The sequence below is a fragment of the Salmo salar genome, chromosome ssa11, assembly GCF_905237065.1.
Source record: "Salmo salar chromosome ssa11, Ssal_v3.1, whole genome shotgun sequence".
Lineage (NCBI taxonomy): Eukaryota > Metazoa > Chordata > Actinopteri > Salmoniformes > Salmonidae > Salmo > Salmo salar.
In genome coordinates, this window is record NC_059452.1 from 84,296,107 (window position 1) to 84,318,877 (window position 22,771).

At 42.8% G+C, this 22,771-nt stretch overlaps 1 pseudogene; it reads right to left on the reverse strand.

The window, feature by feature from the left end:
• Positions 1 to 1,061: 1,061 nt before the first annotated feature.
• Positions 1,062 to 21,326, reverse strand: LOC106563343 (cholesterol 7-desaturase nvd-like; annotated as a pseudogene).
• Between the last annotated feature and the right edge of the window lie 1,445 nt (positions 21,327 to 22,771).

Below are 22,771 nucleotides of genomic sequence, written 5' to 3' on the forward strand. Positions count from 1 at the left end.
AAGCTAGGATTGTTCAGGAATGGTTCCACAAACATGACAATGAATTTAGCTTACTGCAGTGGCCTGCCCAGTCACCAGATCTCAATCCAGTTGAGTATCTGTGGTACGAGAGGGAATGAGCTATTTGGAGTAGAGATCCACTGTGGGGAGCACTGGAGTCATGGGCCAGCGTGGAACGCTTTCGACACCTTGTACAGTCCATGCTCCGATGAATTGAGGCTGTTCTGAGTGCAAAAGTGGGTGCAACTCAATGTTAGGAAGGTGTTCCTAATGTTTTGTACACTCAGTGTGTATACATACCTTGAAAAGAGGTGGCTTACTTTCTTACAAAATATATACATTCAAATATGGTAACGTTTTGAGTAATTGAGGCAATTTAAATGTCTGATCAATCATGCATCTCAAACCAGAATTTACTATTAAGACTTATTGAAAACATCCAAGTGCATATCATGAAAATAGAACAAGCTGGACTACAGTAGTTAGGAATAAACAGGAGGAATACACAATAGCAGACATCCAAACTGCTAAAGTAGGTCAGAGGGAAAGCTGAGGGCCCAGACACTGCAAGAGATACAGTGAAATATTTGGCTAATATATTAGAGGCAGTGTCACCATGTTTCAAGAAGTGTGCTGTTAATTTGCATCCTTTCTGTGTGAAAGATGGGTGGCATTTGATAAGCACTCAATCCCGGTCTAATTTTAAGCCAAGGTCCATGGAGGATTCCTTCTTTATTGAGCAATATGAGAGAAACACATGGTTCAATTATGATTTTTTATAACTAAAGGCACATTGCAAAGACAGACAACACTGTTATTAATAATGAAATACAGTAGATATTAGAGGAGATGAATATGCATAGATTAACCAACCATCTACTTCACTAGAGTGAATAACAACACAAGCACGATAACAGGAAGGAAGACAACCAGCAGACAGCTCAGCTCTATCAGGAAGAGAAGCACCACGAATGTCAGGTAGCATCATCTACAGTGGCGTTGCATCTGACTCAGACGAGAAGGGTACACAGGCAGCATCCACACAGCAATGTCGAGTCCATTCAAGACTGCAGCCTCGGTTCCATGGCGAAGCAGAGTCGTGGGGCTGGCATGTTCTCAGGCTGAGGCAGATGGTCTGTGATGAGTCCAGGATTAGAGCTACTGGCCTGGTGGTGTATTGTATCCTCCTGCATCCTCTTGACCTCCCAGTGACGTAGGGGAGTTTTCTGTCGACATAAGGGGCACTGCACCCGGCTAGGTAAGGGGCGCTGCACCCGGCTAGGTAAGGGGCGCTGCACCCGGCTAGGTAAGGGGCGCTGCACCCGGCTAGGTAAGGGGCGCTGCACCCGGCTAGGTAAGGGGCGCTGCACCCGGCTAGGTTAGGGGCGCTGCACCCGGCTAGGATCTGCTGCATGCTTTAGGATGCTGGCCAGACAGCAATGGCACAACGTGTGGTCACAGTTCAACAAAGCCATCCGATGGTCTCCCTGAGAGTCGTACAGTTCACTGCAGATGGAGTACTCTTTGTCCCCTAGGTTGTTACTATTGCTTTGACTCCTGACACTTATCCCTTTGCTTTGAGGCTGCTCTGTGTTGTCAGAATGGAGCTCTTGTTGAACAGATGTATTTTGGTCATCCCCATCTGCTGGCCCTGTTTGGGTGACTGGTCTGTGAATTTGCCTGACCTCTTTCAGGACATGCTGTTGCGGAAGCAGGGGCTTTTTATTTACCGAGCCCTCCTTTCCCTGCTCCCTTTCCCCCTCTACCTTCTCAGTTTCCTTAACAATACTTAACACTGCAGGACACCCACTGCTCCAACAACAACAAAATCATCAAGTGTCACGTCACTCCCTGCTGCACCGTGTCATGGTCACCCACCGCTCCATCCATATTTCGTTAGATAAAACTAAACAATATCCTGTATCACATTTAAGATTAGGCTGAGCAGAATTGCAGTGGCATCTACAAAGCAGATCTATTTGCTAAGAAAGTCAGTCACAACTCTCTACCTGGACAAAGCTTGACTCAATATGAAGATGGCAGAAGTGTTCATGTAATGATTGTTTATTGCAGAGAAGGAAAGCCTCTTCCTCAGTGACCACAGTCTCAATAAGCACTTTCACAGAAAGGAGCAATAAGCACAAGTGTCTACAACCCAGAAATGCCAACGGCCAAGCAGTACACTAAGCATTCCACTCAATTTAACATTTTAAATCATGCATTGGAAGAGTTTGCCTACAACTGTAACAATGCATGAGCAAACACATGAGATCAGAGTAACTTTATTCTGCTGATTAACAAAAACACTGAATTTCTAGAGAACTCAATTACAAAATAATATTTCGAATCTCATATGTCATATGGAGAAAGGTGGGTTATTTTATTGTGATATTCCACTTTTGCTGATCGTTTTTTAAAACGAACCTCCCCATTTTGGGGAATATGTGACTGTTGGCCATAGTGGGCCAACTGAGATAAGTTAAGGCAGTCACACTACGCCTGACCCAGAGCATCAATGCAGTCAAAAACCACATTCAGCGCTATCAATTCACTCATTCACGGGTCATTATGCTCACATTTCCATCAGAACAGATCAGACAGAGAAACATGTATTTGGTACAACCTAAAGGCATTGTTGTCACAGAGTGCAGTCAGAATATGGCTGTATTTTGGAATCTTAGAGTACAGCAAGTAACACAGCATCATACAATGTAAGTACATACCAATGGCACACATAGACCTACACAGTCACATACAGTAGGCCTAACACAGAAATAATGTACTGCATCATCAGCACCATGTTAGCACTCTCACAGCTTTTCTCAGTACAAAGCATGTTTTAAAGTCTGAAGTGAAGTAACTCGAACAATTTTGCCACATAATATTTGCCACATTTGAGTGCATAGACAGTACGAGTCAAAAGTTTGGACACACATACTCATTCAAGGGTTGTAGCATTATAGAATAATAGTTAAGACATCAAAACTATGAAATAACACATATGGAATCATGTAGTAACCAAAAAAGTGTTGAACAAATCAAAATATATTTTATATTCTTCAAAGTAACCACTCTTTGCCTTGATGACAGCTTTGCACACGCTTGGCATTCTCTCAACCAGCTTCATGAGGTAGTCACCTGGAATGCATTTCAATTAACAGGTGTGCCTTGTTGAAAGTTAATTTGTGGGATTTCTTTCTTTCTTAATACGTTTGAGACAATCAGTTGTGTTGTGACAAGATAGGGGTGGTTTACAGAAGATAGCCCTATTTGGTAAAAGACCAAGTCCATATTATGGCAAGAACATCTTAAATAAGCAAAGAGAAATGATAGTCCATCATTACTTTAAGACATGAAGGTCAGTCAATACTCAAGAACTTTGAAAGTGTCTTCAAGTGCAGTCGCAAAAACCATCAAGCGCTATGATGAAACAGGCTCTCATGAGGACCACCACAGGAAAGGAAGACCCAGAGTTACCTCTGCTGCAGAGGATAAGTTCATTCGAATTACCAGCCTCAGAAATTGCAGCCCAAATAAGTGATTCACAGACTTCAAGTAACAGACACATCTCAACATTAACTGTTCAGAGGAGACTGCGGGAATCAGGCCTTCATGGTCGAATTGCTGCAAAGAAACCACTACTAAAGGACACCAATAATAAGAAGAGACTTGCTTGGGCCAAGAAACACGCACAATGGACATTAGACCGGTGGAAATCTGTCCTTTGGTCTGATGAGTCCAAATTTGAGATTTTTGGTTCCAACCACCATGTCTTTGTGAAACGCAGAGTAGGTGAACAAATGATCTCTGCATGTGTGGTTCCCACCGTGAAGCACAGAGGAGGAAGTGTGATGGTGCTTTGCCAGTGACACTGTCAGTGATTTATTTAGAATTCAAGGCACACTTAACCAGCATCCCATCTGGTTTGCGCTTAATGGGACTTTCATTCGTTTTTCAAAAGGACAATGACCCAACACACCTCCAGGCTGTGTAAGGGCTATTTGACCAAGAAGGAGAGTGATGGAGTGCTGCATCAGATGACCTGGCCTCCACAATCACCCGATCTCAACCCAATTGAGATGGTTTGGGATGAGTTGGACCGCAGAGTGAAGGAAAAGCAATTCCAGGTGAAACTAACTGAGAAAATGCTAAGAGTGTGCAAAGCTGTCAGCAAGGCAAAGGGTGGCTACTTTGAAGAACATAAAATATAAAACATATTTTGATTTGTTTGACATTTTTCTGGTTACTACATGATTCCGTATGTGTTATTTCATAGTTTTGATGTCTTCACTATTATTCTACAATGTCCAAACTTTTGACTGGTACTCTATATACATTCATTTTTTCAACTGGTACTGGGAGACCTTCCGAGTCTTGTGAAGCCTATGGGCGTCCTAGAGAGACTCTCATCTTTCCTCAAAACAACCATCATGTACGTGTTCATGAGAGTCTCACCTTTCCACAGATGGGTTATATTAGTGTTAAGTCAAACTGTTCGGACAGTACAGACAGAAGTTGGCAGATCGGCTGTGCCGACTTCAGACGAGTCCCAAGAAGCTTGTTTGGATCGTAGAGCAAAACAGAGTGACATCTTTCCATAGATGGGTCATAATTGTTTGTAGGCCAAACTATTCGGACACTACAGATGAGAAGATCGATATTCAGGATGTGTCATGGTCTGACACGGCTCCAGCTCTGTCACCTTTCAGATGCGGAAGAGTGACATCGGCGGATACGGTGGATTGAGACGCATCCAATGCAAAAAAAATTATATCTCTAGCTTAAACTGGCAGATTGTAAGGGGATTTCTTTATTATGCTAACTAGATTTCCACGGGGGCGCGGACATTGACTCTAACATGAATGCTTTTAAGCACTCGTTTTGGAACACTTAGTGTTGTCCTCACAAGCCATGACATCTTGATTTGGGACTTCCTTGAGAGCTTAGGCCGAAAATACATGACGTGGTTTCAGTTATAGGGAGTGAGTGTTTTTTACACTGGCCTATTTTGTATTGTACTCACAGGTCCATGGTTCCTGGAGGTACAAAGATCAAACTGAAGCCTGCTGGAATCATATAACAATGTACAGACAGCACACCTTTTTTCAATACATTCTTGTTCATTCACACAGTACGTAGTCTTACTATCAGTTACAATATAGGCTAGGCATTCTGGTATATCTATTCATATTGCTTGGTTCTGATTGATTTTCACGGTAATATGGGCTGGATCCTGTATGAATGAGATGAGGATAAACTGGATTTAAGACACCAGGAGTAATCAGAAGAAATCAGAAGAAAGAGAAGTTTATTTTATTTCACCTTTATTTAACCAGGTGTGAAAGGGGAGCAGTCCTAAGGTCCTATCAATCCTACAAGATCACAGAGTAGCTATAGCTAGGAAGTTAAATGAGGCCAGAGCGAATCTCACCAAGCTCCCACCGGAGAGTCTTCATTTCCTACACTGAACAGCCCAAAGATAGTCTGGTAACTTTTTACACCTGTACAGCGATGATGAGAGATTTGAGGGAATTTTGTTGCTTTGTTTGAAAAATAACAAGAAAGGGAGAAGAAAAAACCTCCCACCAGCATTTTGTCTTGCTATGGAAGTCCAATTAAGTGAAAATGTGGAGCACAAATGTCTTGCTCCGACCAAACTCTACGCCACGCCCACGAACGTTAGTTTATTCTATGCAAATGACTATCTCTTAAGTACCTCCCCGATGATTTCTAGAACGCAAACACATTCTAACCGTTCTGATTGGTCCCTGAATTCGATGGCTTAGGCCATAGACAGAACACAAGTAGGCAAAGCAACGTTTAAAAAATGTGTCATTGGCTTTGGTACTCTGATTAGTTAGAGATCATCCAACCGCTAATTACTTTGTTTAGTACAACACCCCTCATTTTCAGGTCACCACAAACAAATTTAATGATGGCAATCTCACACTGAAGTATGTAGCGAACATTGAGCAGCGAATGAGTTTTGGGCTTTTGAAGAATAAGAGCCCCTTTTGGGAACTTGGTTACAGCTCAGTTATCAAAACAAGAACAAATGCTTCTTTTATTAACACTGCTTTGAATCACAAGGCCCCACAATTCATTAACCATGAAGGAACTGGCTGGATTAAAGTAATGGCTGCTGCAAAAGACAAACCATTTTCTGGTGTTAATATTCTCCCCATTCAGAGTCCAAGGGTGTCCTCTTCTTTTTTATATTTTAATACCTTTTGGAGATTTAATGTATTTTTGGGCCATTACCTCCTTTGGATTTCTTCTGCTTTCTCCAGTGTGTGAGATAAGAAGTCCAGGGTGTTGTGCTGGTAGTGCAGGCGAGGGTTGTTGACGATGTAGAACTGACTGAACCAGCACCTGTTTCTGGACGGTAGAGTCCTCCACCTGCAGGGGTTTAGAAATGTACTTCTTATTGTTCCAGATCATCACATCCCGCTCAAACTGGGACACAAAATAGTCAGAACAAAAAAGGGTTATTTACACATCAACACATTCAATAAATAGTGATGAATTTGAAAAGATTGTTCACATAAAAAGCAAAAAATTGCCAATTAGTGACTTTTTAAGATATATATCAATTTTCAGAAATGTTGGTAAATTCTATTTTTTGTTTTGTTAGGTTCTGAACAAACAGAGTGAAAACGGACAACTAGAAAAAGCACAAACCCAAGAAGTTTATTCAACCCACTAGGTACTTCATCTGCAAACACAACATACAAGTCACACAAGCACATATTTATACCTTGCGACTAGGCGGAGTTCCTGTATCTCCTTGTATGTCTAAGAAAAACACTTCTCTGTTATTAGGCAGAAACACAGTAGGTTCATCTTATTGGTATTGTCATGGCCCTGCCTAAATCTAGGACCCTCATGGGCGTGGAAATGTGTGTGTGTGTGAGATAGGACTGTAATCAGATGGTCTTCAGAGTGGACCCCTGTGGCCCCCTCCCAGCAGTGTCTTCTCTCTTCAACTGTTGACCTTATCTCGAGTTGAGTTCCACATCCCTCATGGTCCTAGTTCCTCAGCAATTGACCTGCCTCATCAAGAATTTAAACTAGACTGTTGCTCTTTGTCTCCCTCCTTAGGAACATTCATATTCAACAATAACATACAGAATATTAACTTTATGCACTTGTCACGTCGTGACCAGTATAAAGGGTTATTTGTTATGGTAGTTTGGTCAGGACGTGGCAGAGGGTATTTGTTTTATGTGGTTCGGGGTGGTGGTTTATTTAGTAGGGCGTTTGATTTATTATTTACGGGTTTTTGGTCTATGTTCTATGTTTTGGTATTTCTATGTTCTTTCTGGTTTGTTGTATTTCTATGTTTAGGTTAATGGGGGTTGGACTCTCAATTGGAGGCAGGTGCTTTCTCGTTGCCTCTGATTGAGAGTCCTATATATGGGTAATTGTTTGGTGTAGTGTTTGTGGGAGATTGTTTCTTGTTTTGCTGAGTGTGCCTGACAAGACTGTGTCGTTGTTCGTGTTGTTTTTTGGTGTTCTTGTTATTTAAATAAATATACAAGATGAGCATCCACATTCCTGCTGCGTTTTGGTCCTCCATTCCAGCCGAAAACCGTGACAGCACTTCCCCTTTTCTCACTCACTTCCATACACAAAGTTCCTTTTTACGCTTCCTTGACCCCCAACATATACATTCCTTGTTCATATTAAAGTCATCACTAAGCTCTGGTATGGTAACATGAATAAGTATATTTCAAGCTTGAATCCAACAGTTTAATGAACTTATGGAAGAGACTGGTGTGTTTCCCCCCATCTCATCATGGCATGGGGTTGTTAAATGACAGACATGTATTTGTTTGAAACCACTAGATGGTTTCATTTCAGAGAGACAAACAAATCACATTTTGATGCAAAAGGAGATATATCCACCTCACTCTCAGAGAAAAAAGTATCATTGCAAGGGTTTACACAGTCAAATGAGACAAATAATTACATTTATAATAAAGAACCGTACAAATGATTTGTGACATCAATATAAAAGAAATTGATATAAAAAATTAATCAATACAATATGAGATCTGGGCTCTGGTCAAAAGTAGTGCACTATATAGGGAATCGGTTGCCATTTGGGACAAGACCTAACTCTAACCAAACACTATAGCACGAGGCTAGATTTATGATGTGTTAAATTTAAATAGTATGTTAAATATACAGGATACGAATATTCCATTCAGCTAAACAATGGGTATGTGTCACGTCCTGACCAGTAAAAGGGGTTATTTGTCATTGTAGTTTGGTCAGGGCTTGGCAGGGGGTGTTTGTTTTGTATGTTTCGGTGTTTTTGGTTTAGGTTCTATGTTTTCTATTTCTATGTTTATATCTAGTTTTCTATTTCTATGTTGGGTTTTTGGCAATGACCTCCAATTAGAGGAAGCTGGTTGTTGTTGTCTCTAATTGGAGGCCATATTTAGTTGTGTTTGTTTCACTTGTGTTTTGTGGGTGGTTATTTTCTGTATAGCCCGGGAGCCTTATGGAACTGTTTTCGTCGTTTGTTTATTTTGTTTAAGTGTTTTCTTTAAATAAATTAAGAAGATGAGCACTTTACCCACTGCGCCTTGGTCCAATCCTTATGACGCCCATGACAGTATGTGGCGTTTTTCAACCAAATCTATTAATTAAAAACCTGAGGACAGTAATATTTTACACAAACATAAACGTACCCATAAGCTTTCGTTTCTGATAATGTCTTCATATTTTCGACCATATATTCACCAAATTATGACCAATTGAATATGATCAATGCCCAAAATACGCAGTTAAAACACAAACAAATGTTTCCTGATCTGTATTATATCTCTCAGATATAGGAGAGACACTTCAGAACAAACTTCCTTTTGATATTTTTGGGGGACTATCTGTTGTACCTTGTAGTGAATCTGTTATTCAATGCGTTTGTATGGGCTAATAGCAGTAATGCCCCCCAAAAATTATATCTATTTTGTTTATACTTCAAGGGGTATTCAAATTATAAATCAAATAGCTAAATGATCCTCGATATAAATGTATTAAAACAATTCCATATAGCTTAGGGCAGACTCTGAGGGGTTAAGGATACTAATGAGGTGTATGAATTGACATGCATATGATATTTGTCTTGTTTGTAATATGATGTACCACATTGAGAACGGTTTGACCATTGGCTGCTCTGGTAGAAGATGGAGTGGGACACAGTGCAGTAGAGGCTCCACTGGCGTCACAAATGTACACAATTCTGGGTGGAGCTAAATGGACCTTGCATTAACACATTTAATTGGCTTATATTGCTGGGCACATCAGACTGTAACACTGTTATTGATACTAAACTAAGGTGAATGTTAAATGCTTTCTATGATGAGTGTTTGGATACTATTCCTTGTTCTGTCTCTACAGCACCCAGGGACCACACCCTCCAAACCCAGATGACCTAAGACAGAGTTCTAGGTCGTCTCCACACTGCCAAAGGGCTTGTTCAGCATCATAATAATGGCTGAGGCAGCTTGTTTGGTAGCAGCCGTGTACACAGATCCAAAGCACAGTCAAGCGAAAACAAGAGGTGAAGAAGCTGTCTGAATGGCCAGTTTATTCCTTGGAGATGGTGATATATATCTAAGCTGACGGAGAGGCTAAAACCAAGAGCAGTCTTGGCACTGGGTGGCCTTGGCTGACACACTTCAGCTGTGTTTTATAAGTGAATGCAGCACCCCAGGGACATCATTTTCTTAACACTATCTAGTGTTGCCCTGGGGGCAGTCTGTCTTCCTGTCTGTCTGCCTGCCTGTCTGTGAGCAGTGGTGTAAAGTACTTAAGTAAAAATACTTGAAAGTACTACTTAAGTAGTTTTTTTGGGCATCTGTACTTAACATTACTATTTATATATTTTTTTATTTTTACTTTTACTCCACTACATTCCTAAAGAAAATAATGTACACTGCTCAAAAAAATAAAGGGAACACTTAAACAACACAATGTAACTCCAAGTCAATCACACTTCTGTGAAATCAAACTGTCCACTTAGGAAGCAACACTGATTGACGCTACCAGGAGACAGGCCAGTACATCAGGAGACGTTTGGCATTTGCCAGAGAACACCAAGATTGGCAAATTCGCCACTGGCGCCCTGTGCTCTTCACAGATGAAAGCAGGTTCACACTGAGCACGTGACAGACGTGACAGAGTCTGGAGCCACCGTGGAGAACGTTCTGCTGCCTGCAACATCCTCCAGCATGACTGGTTTGGCGGTGGGTCAGTCATGGTGTGGGGTGGCATTTCTTTGGGGGGCCGCACAGCCCTCCATGTGCTCGCCAGAGGTAGCCTGACTGCCATTAGGTACCGAGATGAGATCCTCAGACCCCTTGTGAGACCATATGCTGGTGCGGATGGCCCTGGGTTCCTCCTAATGCAAGACAATGCTAGACCTCATGTGGCTGGAGTGTGTCAGCAGTTCCTGCAAGAGGAAGGCATTGATGCTATGGACTGGCCCGCCCGTTCCCCAGACCTGAATCCAATTGAGCACATCTGGGACATCATGTCTCGCTCCATCCACCAACGCCACGTTGCACCACAGACTGTCCAGGAGTTGGCGGATGCTTTAGTCCAGGTCTGGGAGGAGATCCCTCAGGAGACCATCTGCCACCTCATCAGGAGCATGCCCAGGCATTGTAGGGAGGTCATACAGGCACATGGAGGCCATACACACTACTGAGCCTCATTTTGACTTGTTTTAAGGACATTACATCAAAGTTGGATCAGCCTGTAGTGTGGTTTTCCACTTTAATTTTGAGTGTGACTCCAAATCCAGACCTCCATGGGTTGATAAATTGGATTTCCATTGATTAATTTTGTGTGATTTTGTTGTCAGCACATTCAACGATGTAAAGAAAAAAGTATTTAATAAGATTATTTCATTCATTCAGATCAAGGATGTGTTATTTTAGTGTTCCCTTTATTTTTTTGAGCAGTGTACTTTCTACTCCGTACATTGTCCCTGACACCCAAAAGTACTCATTACGTTTTGAAAGCTTTGCAGGACAGGAACAATTTCTAATTCACGCACTTAAAGCGACAATCCCTGGTCATCCCTACTGCATCTGATCTGGCGGACTCACTAAATAGAAATGCTTTGTTTGCAAATTATGTCTGAGTGTTGAAGTGTGCCCCTGGCTATCCGTAACAAAAATGTAAAGAACATTGTGCCGTCTGGTTTGCATGATATAAGGAATTTGAAATTATTTATATTTTTACTTTTACTTTTGATACTTAAGTATATTTTAAACCAGATAGTTTTTGACTTTTACTCAATAGGATTTTACTGGGTGACTCACTTTTACTTGAGTCATTTTCTATTAAGGTATCTTTACTTAAGTATGAAAATTGGGTACTTTTTCCACCTCTGTCTGTGAGTGATCATCTGTACCTGTCGAGCCACTACATCCACGTCCAGTAGAGGCCAGTGGTGACCAAACACAGCAAGGGCATGTTTCACCAGCATCTGGGAGCAGTGCTTAGTGGGCTCAGACTCAGATTACCATTGCACCTTGAACACACACACACACTCCATCAAGTATTTGTAAGGACACACCATTGAGGCACCATTTAAAGAAGTTCTACAAGTATATACAGTATAACTGGGGCCCAGAGTGGTAAGTTCACATAGTCAGGAAGCCCTTAGCTTCCAGTCATATCTTACAAACTCCCAGGTCTTGCTGTTGGTGTAGCGCAGGTCAACCCTACTCACAATGCCTGGTGTGTGCAGGTGGGCCAGGTGGGCAAAATCTTCTGCATTCTCAGGGATCTCCTACAGGGGACAGTCACAGAGAGGAAAAGGCACAGCTGGCTTTCTATTTCTAAGACAAAGTTTTGAGGATTGACAAAATAACACACACCCAGTGGCAATTTTTGATTTTATCAAGAAAAACTTGGTGGGCAAACCATTTTTTCTTTTGGGGGGGGGGTGCATGCCAGCAAAGCCACAACACAACACTAAACAATACATTAATTGCACTATAAATGGTGACAAACAGCAGAGTACCAACACCTTACCACTGCTACACCTGGCTATCAGCGGAGCCTTGTCTGGCAGCGAAACAATTAATTCAGCCTCATTTACTGCCTTTTAAAAAAAACATAGCTGATATGGCTGACTTGCTTAAACAAATGTGGTTTCTAATGACAATTGAGATGTACAAACTATGGCATAAGGGGAGGACAAACAGATAATAGGAAATCCATAATTTCGATTAAGACAGGTGAGACGTTATCGTCCCATCAGGCCAACATCCGGTGAAAATGCATAGCTCTAAAATTCTAAATACACCATTCGTAATATTAAACATTTATGTAAATACATGTATCTTACATCATTTAAAAGATGAACTTCTTGTTTATCCAGCCGCTGTGTCAGATTTCAAAATGGCTTTACGGCAAAAGCATACCATGCGATTTTCTGGGGACAGCGCCCCGCACACACAAGTGTAACTAGCATTTTCCAACCAAGCATTAGCGTCACAAAAGTCAGAAATAAATCACTTACCTTTGAAGATCTTCCTCTGGTGGCAATGCCAAGTGTCCTAACTACATTTAAGCAGATGCTCTTATCCAGAGCGACTTACAGTAGTGAATGCATAGATTTAATACATTTCTTTTCCCGTACTGGTCCCCCGTGGGAATCGAACCCACAACCCTGGTGTTGCAAACACCATGCTCTACCAACTGAGCCACACGTGAACTACTTACTGAATGTTCGTTTTGTTTGATAAAATCCATTTTTATAGCCTAACACGAAACGTTTGTAAACCACTTGCGTCGTGATTTCCGTCTCGTTCAACTTTGGATGAAACATTCGTGGTAATTACATACACAAAACAAATGTTTATCCAGTCATGGTTGGTTTCATTGCAATCCTCTGGTTGTTACTAACACAACTATACTTGATGGTTCTTTGACCGAAACAAACTGATTTGAAGACAGCAATCAATGACCTCATTGCGCACCAATGGTCGGACCGGTCTATCGTTGATTGACTGTATTTTGGCCCAATGACCACTGATCATCTTGAAATCTAGCTTGGAAGATAGCCAATGAGCTAAGGTAAACGGCAATATCTAATGGTTATATGTTCGAAGACCAGCCTTTGTCGTAAACTCTGACGTAAAAGAGGTTCATTCGCCATTGCAAATCCTACTTGACGGAGCCACGAGTGTTACGCATAGCAGTACATAGTCAATAGCATTTTCAGCAAGTTTATATATTTAAATTTTGGGCTAATAAATCAGGAAAAGCTAAAACAAAGTCTAGGTATACAGATTTAACCCAGATTATAGAGGAAATTGATAGAGAAAGCGAGACCGAGTTGCTTGAGGAAGATTAATCTTTCAGCGAAGCTAGTTTTGACTCCTAGGCGGAAGACATGTTTCTGCATGGAGAGGATGCCATGCTGGACTAGTAAGTTCTAATGCTAATGTCGTTGTTTGAAATTAATAATATCAAATATTATTCATTTGAGATTTTGTTTTAGATTTTCTTATTTTATTTGCAATATATAAAAATATCATCAGTAATGAAATGTGTAAAGTACACATTGGCTATACTGTGTGTGTGTGTGTGTGTGTGTGTGTGTGTGTGTGTGTGTGTGTGTGTGTGTGTGTGTGTGTGTGTGTGTGTGTGTGTGTGTGTGTCATATATTTTTTACATTTAATTTACATAAACATGGAATGGAACAGCACTTCACCATAGTGATTATGTTCCCTGTACTCTATAAAATACATATCTGTTAATTTTACGTGTTGATACAGGGCTTATACGTGAAAGTATTCTTACTGATTTTTGTCTTTCATTCACAGTGGCAGTGATTCTGATTATGAGCCACCAATGTCTAGGTGTCCATCCCCCTCTGAAGCTTGTTCATCCAGCCGGACCCCTGCTGTCTCTGGCTCCACACCTACCCGGCCATCTAGAGGTGTGAAGTCAGTGACAAAGAAGTGGAGGTGGGGAAGAGAGAAACCTGCAGACAGAGGGCCAGAGGGTCGTTGGCACTCTGTGTTAGAAGACGATGTGGAACCAATTCCACCAGTTTTTAGACCAAAAAAGCAGCCAGGACCTCAACTCGGCATGACCGCAAAGTACAGCCCCCTTCAACTTTTTCAACTGTTTTTCACCTCGTCAGTTGTTGATTCCCTGGTGTCGAACACCAATAAGTACGGGGCTAAGAAGCAGGCAGGAAAGAAAGAGGCATGGAAGCCCATTTCCATGTCAGACCTTTTCTGCAACCTTTCAATGGTCATTTACATGGGTCTGGTGAAGTTGAAAACTCTAAGGAACTACTGGAAAACGTCAGCTCTCTACCAACTGCCTTTCCCCATGACTGTCATGTCTTGTAAAAGGTTTCTGACTATCTCACAGGCGCTTCACATCAGTGACCCAAAAGTTGATGGGGAGAATGACAAGAAGAGAGGCACACCAAGGTTTGATAGGCTCTGCAAAATCAAACCTCTCTACCCCAACATCATTGAGGCCTGCAAGACCTATTTTCAGCCTGCCCAGAACCTGTCCATTGATGAGAGGATGGTAGCCTCAAAGGCCAGAATCAGCCTCAAACAATAAATGCGTAACAAACCAACCAAATGGGGTTACAAACTGTTTGTTTTGACTGATTCTGTGTGTGCCTACACTTGCAATATTTTTGTTTATGAGGGGAAAAACAGTTTTGCTACCGGTAATGGACTGAGTTATGATTCCGTTATGGAGTTATTGGATTTTCAACTGCTGGAGAAGGGCAACAAACTGTTTGTGGACAACTTCTACACAAGCCCTACCCTGTTTACAGAGCTGAGGAAGCGGGATGTGTGGGCTTGTGGCACCATTCGGACCAACAGAGTGGGCTTTCCAAAAACAAAGGTGAACGACATGCCTAAGCGGGCTGAGTGGGGTTCGATGCGATGTATTCGGGAAGATGGCCTGCTCTTTGTAAAGTGGATGGATACCAGAGAGGTGGTCATGTGCAGTACTAGTCCTTCAGTGGTGATCACGTCGTCGGCGAATGAAGGACGGTAGCGGGGCTTGGACCACAAAGAATGTCCCCATTCCAGCTGCTGTGAAGGACTACAACAAGGGCATGGGAGGTGTGGACCTGTCAGATGCACTGATAGGATACTACAATGTGGTCCACAAGACCATGAAATGGTCGCTGTTTTTCCCCTCATAATTTTTTTTTTGCAAGTGTAGGCCATGAAATGGTACAAGACATTTTTCTATCATTTCATTGACATTGCTGTGGTGAATGCCTTCATCCTCCAGAAGGAAATGGCCAAGAGCTGTGGACAGCCCCCCATCTCACAGCTAGCCTTCAGGGAGCTGCTCATCCAGGAGCTTGCTTGCTACAGCAAGTCCACTGTAGCACCTTCTGTCCCCTCTACCTCTGTCCCTTCTGCTCCAACCAGTGGTGTTCACCTGCCCAGATTCATCATTGCAAGCATGAATGTGCCTCAGGGCAAAAAGAGCACAGTAGGGAGACGTCATTGTGCCCTTTGTCACAGCAAATGCCCCATCACCTGCACCACCTGTTCAGTAACCCTCTGCTTTACAGCAGAAAGAGACTGCTATGGGCCATGGCACCAGCAGCACAATATTGTGTAGAGGACTGAGGGTCTTCACAATATTGTAAATAGAAAATGTGTAAATAGTTACCCTTGTTATTTTTGATTTTTAAATATATATTTTAAAAATAATAATTTTTAAAATATTTTTAATAATTGTTTTTTTGGGGTGTGTTAGAATAGCATTTATGTATTTTGTATATAGTTATTTCCTTCAAAATGTATCACTGTACCAATTCGGCCACTTGGGTACATTTGTGTGGGACACCTGGGTGACTTCATGCTCAAGGTCATTCATGCTCATTTTTGAAGTTATCTGTCTAAAACTTTGCTCAGCTATTGCTGCCATCTTATGTTCTTCATTCAAATCATCCCCAGCACCTATCTGTATGTTTGGCTGTTCTTGTTCATTTGAAAGATGATGCAGCAACAATAAAAAACAGAAAATGTATGTTTATTTCCTTGTATTTTCTTCTACCCGATCTATTGTGTTATATTCTCCTACATTCAATTCACATTTCCACAAAGTTCAGTGTTTCCTTTCAAATGATACCAAGAATATGCATATCCTTGCTTCTGGGCCTGAGCTACAGGCAGTTAGATTAGGGTATGTCTTTAGGCGGAAATTGAGAAGAAGGGGGGATACCCCGAATAAGTTAATGAGCAAGCTAGGACAGACGTGGTCAATATAACTATTTGTTCAGCACTTTTGAAATGTACAGTGACAGAATTCAGAACATGGGCCATTCTTACAGTGTTCTCCCTGTACACAAAGTCAGAACCATAGGATAAATAAAGGGGGCATATAAGCAGACATTGAAAGCTCTTACAAAATTCTATGATTACATTTCTCTAAAACAGGTTATAGGCTACATGTGCACCACCAAGTCAGAACAGTAGGCAAAATCAAGAGGGGAAAATATACCAAATTATTAGTGTGAGGCACATGGGCTACTAACAGCTTACTTCACAACATACACTTAGTATTACTTTCTTAGCTACAGTATACATATCTCCCTGGCATATTATGCCATTTATGCAGCAGCATACAAGAATTTTGGACTGACCTTGTTGTGCTGTGCTCACTTGAACAAGAACAGGAAGTGGCGCAGCGGTCCTTTGTGGGCACATTTTGTCATAAAAATTTGGCATCAAAGTCTGGCATTCTCTGGATTTATGGTGCTTTGAAGACAACTGGGAACTTGGAAAAAAACAAGGTCGAATCATGATGACGTCAGTGATCTTCAGGTCGGAGATTTAGAAAGAGTTCAGAGTTTCCGACAATTCAGAGTTGGATGACCATTCGAAACGTATTTTCCCAGTCGGAGCTTGTTTTTTCTCCGAGTTCCCAATTGTCTTGAACTCACTGAAGTCAGATTCCCCAGCTCTGAGTTAACAGTTGTTTTGAGGCAGAAATCATGCTGGATTGCCAGCATGGCCAATGTTGAATGTTTGTAATTTTAAGCTTGGAAAAGAGACCCTTAAACACAGACTTGGTACCACAAAGCAACTCAACTGAATAGCAGTCTAGTGATTGCTTTGCAATCCTTGCAGTCAGCCACTGATTCCTTCCAAACCACTCATTGTTAAATTTGCGATTTCCAACTTGTTGTGTAATGTCTATGTCCAATGGACGATGAGCACCGATATGTTTTATCTATAATTTCTCTTCATATGACAATAATTAAAAAGGATTTGCCAGAAGATTGTCGACTTGATTCATGATGATGACTGCTAGCTAAGATTTTGAAAGTATGATGTTGACATGATCAATCCAATCAAAGCTACTGTAGATAGAACGTGATTTGAAGTAATTTTGTCTGTTGCCAATGACCTTGAGCTTTCTTGGATGGGCACTTCCAATGTAACTGATATTTGAAAATAAAATAAACCTTAACCTGACACAGTAAATTAGATTTTGGCAAAACAAACCAACAGTTAAAAATAAGTAAATAAATTAACATATATAGCAATGGCACAGTGAAGTCACAGTCACTACAGAAAATGACCAACCCCTACGCTCCGTATTTTCCACTGGCTGCCCCACCACCACAGAAAGCACTGAACTAGGCTGAAACACCTGCATTTTGGAGCTGCCTTACTCAAGAACGCAAAAAGAGACCATGTTTGTATGCAGCTTTATTAACTCAATTATTTAGTATTTGTTTTTACATTGTTTGCAAACTAATGTGTGACACGTATTAATGCCAAAATGTCACGTCCTGACCAGTTTAAGGGTTATTTGTTATTGTAGTTTGGTCAGGACGTGGCAGAGGGTATTTTGTTTATGTGGTTCGGGGTGGTGATTTATGTAGTAGGGTGTTTGATTTATTATTTCCGGGTTTTTGGGGTTATGTTCTAGGTTTTATTTCTATGTGGTCTCTAGTCTTTTTTATTTCTATGTGTAGTTTATTGGGGTTGGACTCTCAATTGGAGGCAGGTGTTTTCTAGTTGCTTCTGATTGAGAGTCCTATATATGGGTATGTGTTTGGTTAAGTGTTTGTGGGAGATTGATTCTTGTTTTGCATGTGTGAGCATGACAAGACTGTTTTGTTGTTTGTGCGTTTCGTTGTTTTTGGTGTTCTCGTTATTTAAAATAAATATCAAGATGAGCATCCACATTCCTGCTGCGTTTTGGTCCTCTATTCCCGACGACAACCGTTACAGAATCTCCCACCAAATAAGGACCAAGCAGCGGAGGAAGGAGCAACGGAGGAACGCTGAGAAAATGGACTTTGATATGGACGATCGTGAGAAGTGGACGTGGGATGAGATTATGGCCGGAGAAGGTCCATGGAGGAAGTGGAGCAATGACAGGGAACGCTACAGGGGAACACGACTGGCGTTTAAGCCCGAGAGGCAGCCCCAATAATTTATTTGGGGGGGGGCACATGGGTAGTTTGGCTGGGCGAGGATTGAGCCCCAGGCCAAATCCCCGTACCTTTTCTGGGCAACCAGTGACTGGACAGGTCCCGTGCTTCGGGGTAATGGGTACTGTGGCGAGGCCAAGTATTTTTAGGCCAGTACGCGCAATACCAGCGCCCCGCATTTGCCAGGTGGAAGTGGGCATCCAGCCAGTAAGAGCGATGCCAGTTCTGCGCTCGAGACCGCCAGGACGCCTCTACGGTCCAGTGCGTCAACCCAGTCCGACTCGGCCTGTTCCCGCTCCCCGCACTAGCCCTGAGGTGCGTGTTCCCAGGCTGATACCTCCAGTACCAGCACCATGCATCAGGCTTCCAATGCGTCAGCCCAGTCCGACTCGTCCTGTTCCCGCTCCCCGCACTAGCCCTGAGGTGCGTGTTCTCAGGCTGATACCTCCAGTACCAGCACCACGCATCAGGCTTCCAGTGCGTCAACCCAGTCCGACTCGGCCTGTTCCCGCTCCCCGCACTAGCCCTGAGGTGCGTGTTCCCAGGCTGATACCTCCAGTACCAGCACCACGCATCAGGCTTCTAGTGCGTCAACCCAGTCCGACTCGGCCTGTTCCCGCTCCCCGCACTAGCCCTGAGGTGCGTGTCCCCAGACTGGCACATCCAGTACCACGCATCAGGCTTCCAGTGCGTCAGCCCAGCCTCGAGAGTTCGGCAACAGTATGCAGTCCAGAGTATCCGGCACTAGTGTGCAGTCCAGAGTATCCGGCACTAGTGTGCAGTCCAGAGTATCCGGCACTAGTGTGCAGTCCAGAGTATCCGGCACTAGTGTGCAGTCCAGAGTATCCGGCACTAGTGTGCAGTCCAGAGTATCCGGCAACAGTGTCTAGTCCGGAACCGAGGGAGACTGCCTGCGACCCGGAACCGAGGGAGACTGCCTGCGACCCTGAACCAAGGGAGACTGCCTGCGACCCGGAACCGAGGGAGACTGCCTGCGACCCGGACCGAGGGAGACTGCCTGCGACCCGGAACCGAGGGAGACTGCCTGCGACCCGGAACCGAGGGAGTCTGCCTGCGACCCGGAACTGAGGGAGTCTGTTGACGATCCGGAACTAAATAGGATTAACTGTGTATCAAATGAGTCTGCCTACGGCCCGAAACTGAGCAAGTCTGTCTGCATTCTGGAGGACAGTAGGCCGGAGCCAGAACCACCTCCTGTATAGGTGGGTTGGGGAGGGGGGGTGTAGCACAAGTGCCGTCGGTGACGGCAGCCACCCTCCCTTCCCTCCCTTTAGTTTAGGGGGATTTTTTAGTTGTTTTGGGGTTTTGTTATTTATGAGGTGCATCCGGGGTCTGCACCTTTAGGGGGGGGTACTGTCACGTCCTGACCAGTATAAGGGTTATTTGTTATTGTAGTTTGGTCAGGACGTGGCAGAGGGTATTTTGTTTATGTGGTTCGGGGTGGTGATTTATGTAGTAGGGTGTTTGATTTATTATTTACGGGTTTTTGGGGTTATGTTCTAGGTTTGTATTCCTATGTGGTCTCTAGTCTTTTGTATTTCTATGTCTAGTTTATTGGGGTTGGACTCTCAATTGGAGGCAGGTGTTTTCTAGTTGCCTCTGATTGAGAGTCCTATATATGGGTATGTGTTTGGTTAAGTGTTTGTGGGAGATTGTTTCTTGTTTTGCATGTGTGAGCCTGACAAGACTGTTTTGTTGTTCGTGCGTTTTGTTGTTTTTGGTGTTCTCGTTATTTAAAATAAATATCAAGATGAGCATCCACATTCCTGCTGCGTTTTGGTCCTCTATTCCCGACAACAACCGTTACACAAAATAACATGCAAAACAGGCAACCACAGCGCTGAATGACGGGTCGCCACTGCACACACCTAAAGTAATCATATGGTAAAAAAAAAAAAAAAGTATAAAATAATTACTTTTTCTTTATCAAACACACATCTACAACAGAAAACAAACCTCTATGTTTGCATTGATGAAGTGCTCAGTGCATCCTTGTTAGACCTATTCCCCCTGTGTGAGCTTTGGTACCATCCAGCCGGGTTCCTCTCCGTCACAGTGGAACCACACCAGAACCTGACCGTTGGTCTCCATACTGGGACAGCAGCGCACCTTGGATCAACAGGGATCAACTGAGGGAAAAAACACATTTATATTTCTCTAAATGACACATCAATCTATTGTAAAATGTAATTTAAGACATTACACTGTTTATAATCTTGGCGCAAAGAACCAAATCAACAAATGTTAAGGCTGTCACAAAAGATTACATAGTTGACAGACATCGAATCCCATTTTTTTTAGCTGTATACATTATAAACATAGTTAAATTACATTGAGTTAGTCATGGCTTCTCACCTTTCTCTGCATAGGGATCCTCACACACTTCCCGTCTTCCCTCCAGCACTGCCAGCTGTGGAACGGACACACTATGCTCTGTCCCACCACATGCCCCCCTACTGCCAGATTGGCACCCAGGTGGGGGCAGTAGGCATCCACCACGTAGGCTTGGCCCTCTGTGCCCCCGAACACTGCCACCTGCTCACCTGGGAGGAAAACAGATTTGGGAAAGGAGGTCAAAAGTAACCTGTGAGGAGTTGAGTCTTCAAATGAAATGACTACTACAATAAAATACTTGAAATATCCTCTTGAAATCAGTTCAGACACCTAAGTTATTGAGTCAGCGTTTTACTCTTTGACGGACAGCTCAAAATATGTGAAAAGGCTGCATTTCTCTTTAAATCCACAGGATGTCAACAGTAAACAGATCAGGAAGCATTAGGCACCAATACCACATTAAACCATTGCCCTGCCCTGCGTAGTGAGCCATCAGATTGAGACAGTGCAGGATTGGAGGCAGAACCAGAAGCCAAGCCACAACCCATCTGGCTTAGCCCCCGACTGTGACCCCAGGTAGCTAAGATTACCTTCAGATTAAAATAAATAAAAAAATTATTCAAAAAAGCCACCGGACCGTCACTAAGGTTAAGATACAGCTGCCCTGGGAATGCTTGGCAGTGAGAAGGCACTCCTGGTTAACGCCCTGCCGCCCCAAGGAGAGCAGCTAAGTAGAGCACACAACCTTGCAGGATAACTAAAACAGTTGATTTAACGAATCAGTGGGGCTGTTTGACAGGTTGTGACTTTAATTAATGCCACCCACTCACCTCAATTGACCTAATCTCGGCCCCTTGAATAGAAGTATGTCAGATTCACAATGAATTGCTGTGTGTTGAGCATTAGACTTGTAGGATTGGGCAGCTAAGGTGTGTTGTCAGACTTGACCCACAGTAGAGGCTTGGGCAACCAACCCAACACTTGGGCAACCAAGATCAGTCCTGCCAAAACACCGCCCTCCGCCTCCTGTCCGTCTGCTTTACTTACTGAAAAACTGCTTCATCAGCATCACCCAGAAGTCAGCATTTACTGATTTACGGACTGAGTCACTGCTGTCACAGGTCAGCACAGACCACAGAGACACACAGGAGGGTTTCGGGTGACAGATTCTCAAAGGCAGCTCAATGACCACCAGAGATGTACAACTAGACATTTCCCACCTGTAAGGTCTGTAAGGTAAAACTCAAATAATTGAGTAACTAAAACAAACATTAGTGACCATGGCATCCACCTCCAGGATAATGAAGCAAACACACATTGTTGGTGATCAGGTCCCAGTGAACAATGATGAGGTTGGATTTTCAGATTAAATGTTTCCTATCAGCTAATCATTTTGAAATCCAACCATAATATTCTGTCAAACCATGTTTGCACAAATATTGCAGCACAGTTCTGCATTAATGTACCTACTTCTGTGACTAATATAGTATGACATGTTTGTCACGCCCTGGCCATAGAGAGGTTTTTATTCTCTAATTTGGTTAGGCCAGGGTGTGACTAGGGTGGGCATTCTATGTCCTTTTTCTATGTTTTGTATTTCTTTGTTTTGGCCGGGTATGGTTCTCAATCAGGGACAGCTGTATATCGTTGTCTCTGATTGGGAGCCATACTTAGGCAGCCTGTTTTCCTTTGGGTTTTGTGGGTGGTTGTTTTCCGTTTAGTAGTTTGGAATCCTGACGGGAACTGTTGGCTGTCATTTTGTTTCATTTGCAAAGTGTTCTATTTCTTCATTAAACTTCAAGATGAGCACTAAACACGCTGCGCCTTGGTCTACTCCATTTGACAGCCGTTACAATGTTCCACAACTTGTTCTGTTACATCCTGAATTTAAAATGTATTACATAGAGATGGTGTGACTGGACTACACACAATACCCCA